Source organism: Lottia gigantea, assembly GCF_000327385.1.
Source record: "Lottia gigantea unplaced genomic scaffold LOTGIsca_7, whole genome shotgun sequence".
Taxonomy (NCBI): domain Eukaryota; kingdom Metazoa; phylum Mollusca; class Gastropoda; family Lottiidae; genus Lottia; species Lottia gigantea.
Genome location: NW_008710370.1, coordinates 1,838,927 through 1,846,351, shown reverse-complemented (window position 1 = coordinate 1,846,351; position 7,425 = coordinate 1,838,927).

Below are 7,425 nucleotides of genomic sequence, written 5' to 3'. Positions count from 1 at the left end.
CGCTAACGACTACAAGATACCAATTGAAAAACTCGACAATTTTGACTTTTGTCACTGACTTTTTGAGCTCCAATTTTTGAGTTTTTTAACCTTTTTTCTAACTACAATTCTATTTTGATCAATCTGGAAACTTCCAGAGGGATACTTTTATTTCGAACATGTAGCCGCCATATTGATATGTCAAACTTCCAGAGGGACACTTTTATTTCGAACATGTAGCCGCCATATTGATATGTCAAACTTTTGTAAAATTCAAAATGGGGCCTCAGGGTAAGAGGCTTTTCATAATTTTGGTATATCTGCATATCACAATCGATTGAGAAAAAAAGTATGGAAGCCGAATTTTGAATTTCCATTTTGCTTTTCTTCTATTTCCGTTTAAATTTTTCGGTATTGACCAAAACTTCAAAGGCTCCTATTTCGTGACCTTGACCTTAGGTGACCTTGTGGCCTGAACCAAATATGTTTTCCTTGATGATATATATCCAGTGATATACCCATATTTGCTTTCCAATGCTTACTTCTGGTTTTATAGCTAATTGAAAATTATGATTTTTATCTTTACAGAGCTCTGTCACGTGACCTAATTTACATACGCAAAAAATTCTTATTGAATCTTACTAGTGTTCATCTGCCCTTTGTAATGATGTATAACACTAGACATTTCAACCAAAATTGCGCTTTCTAGTATTTGAAAATTTTGTACTTTCTTCTATAGTAACTGTGCGTAATTTTCTTTAAATCGAAATGAGGTCTAAGGGGGTTATCCAATTTGAGTAAATTTGATGTCTATGGTATCTACTATTGATTGCTAAATAATATTTGAGAACCGATTTTTAAATTTTGATTTTGCTTTTTATTTATTTCCAGTTGAAAATATGAATACTTTGCAGGGTCGTAAATCGTGACCTTGACCTTTGGTGATCATGTAACCAGAGCAATTTTGATAACTCTCGACTAAGATCTATCCAATGGTATATTAACGTTTATTGTACGGTGTTTACTTCCGATTTTATCGCCATTTGAAATTGATGAATTTTATCTTGAAAAAAGTCTTTGTTCCTTTTGTTAGTTTTTCGTGGTCTAAAAGATAAAGGTTGTTTGTCGGAGTTTGCTCCCTTCAACTGTTGTTGAAAACAGTAGGTTAAGGAATATTTAAATAATGTGAGTTGAAGTGATCTGTCGAATATGCTTTGCGTATGGGCGATCTATATCCAGTTAATTATGATAGGAATTTATGTTACTATTACGATACTTTGCGGCACAGTTTTAAGCGTATAATCAAAACTGTTACGCACTGCTTCAGAACCAGCGAAGCCTGTGGATCTAGTTTTTCTTTTTTGAATTCTTGTCGGCGCGCCCAGGCAAAACTACACATGCCACATAATATATAATGTTACAATTTCTCCCGTTAATGCCGCGATACTAAATCTGATGAATGTATTTTCACGCATTTTTTTCAAACTGGAAGTGACGTAGGATAAAAACCATTTTTTACATTTTTTCTAATTTACGGCTCTAATTTTGATCGGATTATAATCGATCTTTTTTTGTTAATAAGATTGCGCTAATATCTATAAGATAGCAATTCAAAGTTTTTAAATTTTGACTTTTGTCGCTGACTTTTTAAGCTTCAATTTTTTAGTTTTTTCACTTTTTTCTAACTTCTACAATTTTATTTCGATCGATATGAAAACTTCCAGATAGACATTTTGATTGCTAACTAAAATCAATTTTCAAAGTTTCGATATCACTTCCGGTTTTGAAATTATGGCTCGTAAAGTTGAAATTTCAACTTCCAGAATTTTGCAGATATTTTAAAAATTCTTTTTGCAATTAGTTCGAATAGTCCCCATAAAGATGTTGAAATGAATAAATTTGACCCGAAAGTATAGAATCAGACGCCATCTTGATATGACCAATTTTTATAAAACTTAAAATGAGGTCTCAGGGGCAAAGCCGATGTGTGTGATATTAGTGTATATTGAATATTGCTAACAAAATTTTGGAAGTCGATTGCTTTTTATTAATTTCCGGTTTTATTTCTTCAGACATTGTCAAAAAGTTAAGGCTTATATCTAATTACCTTTACCTTTGGTGACCTTGTGACCTGCACAAATGTAGTGGCCCCTAACAAGATCTATCTAAAAATATATTTAACTTTGTCTTGCGATGTTAACTTCCAGTTCTAGAGCCATTTGAAAATCGCAATTTTTATCTTTAAAGAGCTCTGTCACGTGACCTAATTATCATACGACAAAATTTATTTTATTTCCTTGATGTGTGCGATTTCTCCTTTCTGAAGATATATCACATTTGATATATTGATCAATACTGCACTTTTAAAATTTTTTAATTTTACACAGACGTCTATAGTAACTGTGCGTAATATGGTTTTTGCCGTATAAACTCAAACTTTTAATGTATAACAACGAATATCTCATGATCTAATAATTGTAGATGCTTGAAATTTTTAACATCATTTAACATTGTACACATGATAGCAGACATAGCAAATTTTGGGGGTAGGCGTGGCACATCCGGGTTAGATTTACATATATATTATATATTTGTAATTTATCATAACTAGTAAAGTATACATTTTTCACCAATAATATTTTGCAGGAAAATAATCACTAGTTTGAGCAATATCGTAAGAAGATAAATCTATTTACTATCTATTATCTATCTATTTACTTTTAAAAAAGGAATGGGTTTTACAATTGACTAAATTTTCATTTTTGACCTTCATCTTTGATGACCTTGACCTTTTCAAGGTCAAAAGTCATTGATCTATAGTCAATTCATGTTTTGATCTATGATCTTTTCGGTTTTATAGGCTTTCAATAACAGCAATTTTCAAAACTTTTAAGGCTCATATCTCGTGACTTTGACCTGTGGTGACTATGTCGCCTGAACAAAAATCATAGCCCTTGACGACATCTATCACATGATGCCTTTTATTTTGTACGATGTTTACATCCGTTTTTATAGCCATTTAAAATATTGCGAATAAGACAATAACACAAGCCGAGTGCCAGGAATTTTCTTGAATGGTTGGAACATGGATTCCTATATTTCAAAATTTCTAAATATTGAAGAGAATGATCCAATTCCACACAAAAATATCAATTCTACAAAAGTACTTTTTAATTTTTTTAAAAAATAAATTAAAAAATGTGTTAGAATTATATCGTTGAAAAGTTTTAAAAGAAACATAAGGGAAATATATTCTTGTAAATTACAAGACGTAAACAGAAGGAAAATCTGTGAAAATTCTCTGGTTTAATGAAACCTTGCTATTAGGCATAATGATATATGGGGAATATTTAATAGAGTTGTAGTCCAATGATACTTTGCATCTTTCTGCCAGGATGCAACCCACTGCTTCAGTGTTGTTGCACTTACGGCTCTAGGAATGTATTTATGTATATTGTATTACAAAAATTCATGTTTTTTAAACGAGGCACTATGATGATTTTTTCACTTATTTTCTCAAGCTTTTCAGTTTCTTGTTTTACCTGCTACATGACAAGAGGTGACTTATCTGTAACATTATCTTTATTTTATGCTTTTTTACCTTTTATTTATTGAGTGATATATATATGTTCAAAGCATCTCCCTGTATTTCATACTAATTATTGAGGCTGGTTCACAAACTAACCTTAGTATTCAAATTTCTACCAACCTCTACCAAAATACTCTGTACAAATATAGCATCAGTAGGAATACATTCACAATATCTTTCCTTGCATTTCTCTTCTATCAGCTGAAATCTCCTGAAATAATTGTACAGCCTTTCATCATCAAATTTGTATGAAACTTAGTATGTTTATGAGGACAGATGACATTTTGAAACAGAAATACTGATGTTACTCAAGCAAATCAATTTGATAGCACTATAGAAAATAAAGTTTCTTTTTGATGCAGATGGAACTTTACATTCTAGTCTATTAATTACATTTCTGTCATGATTGAAGCTATCAATGTGAAATGGCCACGTTATATTAGATTGTATATGTATAGTGACGTTTCTACCGGATTTGGGGGCCCAGGGGTGGACATGGTTAAACCAGTTAAGGAATCAAAACTGTTGTATAAATTACTTGTAACATTGACACCCGTAAAACAATGTCAAAAGTGAACTAGGCAGGTAGGCATAGTCGTCATCGAAGAAGAGAGCTTGCCAGTCAAGGTAATATACGCCCACTGGCAGCTTTGATTTTGAATACAGATATTTAGCAGTACAGTAACAATCATCAGTATGAAATATTCAACCTTCAGTCATACACTTCTTTTGAACTCTTTAGGGCAATACTGAATAATATAGAGTATGAGTTATTGACCTTGTTCTTGAAAAAGTGTTCAATTTTTAGCTCGTGAAAACTCTAGAAGGCAAATATTCAATCTTCAGCGTGGGACTAAATAATAAAACCAAGTTTTGTCAAATTCCTGCAAGAATCATGCCTTTTAGTGTTTAAGGGCTAAATTTGATAGCCTTTTCAAGAACAAGGGCAATAACTCATACTAAATATTTTTCAATTCTTCTGATTTTCAATACGGTTCATCCTTGGGTGATTATGAACATTCACACTAAGTTTCATCAAAATCCGTCAAGAATTGTACATTCTAGAGTGTTTACGAGCTAAAAATTAAACGCATCTTCAAGAACAAGGGCAATAACTCATACTAAATATTTTTCGATTCTTTTGATTTTCAATAGGGTTCATCCTTGGGTGATTACGAACACTCACACCAAGTTTCGTCAAAATCTGTATAGAATTGTCCCTTCTAGAGTGTTTACGAGCTAAAAATTGAACGTGTTTTCAAGAACAAGGGCAATAACTCATACTAAATATTTTTCGATACTTCTGATTTTAATAGGGTTCATCCTTGGGTGATTACGAACACTCATGCAAAGTTTCGTTAAAATCCATCAAGAATTGTGCCTTCTAGAGTGTTTACGAGCTAAAAATTGAACGCCTTTTCAAGAACAAGGGCAATAAATTATACTAAATATTTTTAGATTCTTCTGATTTTCAATAGGGTTCATCCTTGGGTGATTACGAACACTCATACCAAGTTTTGTCAAAATCCGTCAAGAATTGTGTCTTGTAGAGTGTTTACGAGCAATTGTGGACAGACCAGCGGACCGACATGGGTGACGGCAATATATGCCCCCCATTTCATGTGGGCGTATAAAAATGCACATGCATGCACAAGTTGAAGTAGTTTAAAAGCAATTGCTGGCGTGTGTGATTAATGTTTACTGATGAGAACTCGGCGTATACGATGACTAAGGAGTATTCAAGCAATGATGATTTAATTCTCTCTCCAAGCCCAAATGAGATAGAAGATGATTAAGAATTGTTTGATAATGTGCAAAAGATACAAATCTGAAAATGAGGTGATGCGGACTACGTTGATTTTTGACTGGCCACTCATTCATATTGGATATTCGTCAATGTTCATATTTTTGAAATTATAGGAATAAAGAGCATTTCTCCCCACTAAATATGTTAGATTGGCATCTCAGATCCTCACTGGCACCAAAAATTTTATTCATAATTCCATAGGAGACCATTGGAAAATATTGGCCATGTAGAGGCTTCATCATTGAATGGCCAGTAACACAGTTAGGCATGAAAATACCATCAGTTGGAATTTTAGCGATTAAAAAGCATTTCTCCCCATTGTAATCCTTAATATGTTAGATTGGCATTTTAGGACCTCAATGGCACGAACAATGTGGGCCATATTGTTATGTTGTTTTGATAACTTTTAACAATAAACCATTCTTACCTTTTACTTATCTTTTTTTTGGCAGTCAATATATTTTTTTTTAAATCATTGTTCTTTGAAGGAATTGTCATTAGTTATAATGAAATATTATTAAAGATAAATACTAAGAAAAGTTATTATACCACTGTTTTTTCTCAACATATTTATAGATCGAACATCGTACACAAAAATAGGTGAGACATTTTGCACCCGTTGTCGAGTTGGTTACTCGTGAAACATGGGTCAAAATGTGGGATTCATAAAGAAAATCGAAACAAACCTGTATGAATTATTTTGAAGAATATCTGATAAAAAAACAAAATGTTCCTTTTTTTTCAGTTTTGAAGAAATTCAGTGTTGAATCCTTTTATGCACAAATATACAGTAGTGTAACCTATTTTCGTGGATATAAGGATTCAACACCGAATTTCGTCAAAGTTAAAAAAACGAAAAAAAAATTTTATGTCTTAGATGTTTCCTCAGATATTCTACAAAATAATTAAAATTGGTTTATTTCGATTTTCTTTATGAATCCTTCACTTTGACCCATATTTCATGAGCAACCAACTCGGCAACGGCGGCAGAATGCGTCACCTATTTTCGTGTACAATGTTTGATCTATAAATAAGTCTAGAAAAACACGTTGTATGGATACCGGGTGGTATAATTAACTTCTCTTAGTATTTATCTTTAATATCAATTCTAGTGACAATTCCTTCAAAGAACCACAATTTTAAAGAAAAAAAGTGACTGACAAAATAAGATACGTAGCGTGTTTTATTGCTAAAAGTCACTGAAACAACATCAGAATATGGTCCACTTTGTGTTCCATAGAAATTTTCTGCTGACACGGAATCCGCTAATTGATCACGTGACTTCATTCATTGGAATATATTCTAGTAGACGACACTTGGAATTCCGATTACCGCTTGGGATTGTAAGGAAATTCGGCCGATAAAAAATTGTGACGTTTGGTAATAAGTGAAATCCGCCATTTTGTATTTGTCAAAGTAAACATTAATACATTTTACCATGCTTGAAAGTACTGAATTCATTCTACTAGCTGATATTGTAGAGAAAACCCATGTTTATCAAAACAAACTAATGCGGATGTCGCGCAAGGTCGCTCATGTAAATTATTAATCCTTTCCGGAAATCCACGAATAATAGGTTTCCACGAAATTAGGTTACTTGACTGTAGGTTATACCACTGTAGGCCTACTAATAACGCGGCGAAAAAAATTCCAGTTTTTTTTTTTAAAGCATGATTGGTCAAAAAAATGGTCTACCTGTCCCTAGAAAATGTGAACCTGCCCATACTTATTTGCCACACAAAGATGTACGTGGTAAATAGATTTTTTAATAGCTCAGGTTTATTGGCCATGCACGTGGTAAATAGTCCCTGCCGAATTGGGCAGCAGAGAGTATCTTCACAATCTTTTTTGTGCGATACCGGTATGAAATAGATTAGGACATCATGATCAAAATAACAGATTTACCTTGAGTATAATAAGAGACTTTGGTCTCTCCTTGAAGCATCTATTTTTGAATTCACTAACCAGACAGCAATTATCATGTTGTAGCAGTTCTTTCGGTGACCCTACTTACTAAACAAATCTCTTCGATAGTAACCTGAGGCGTTTT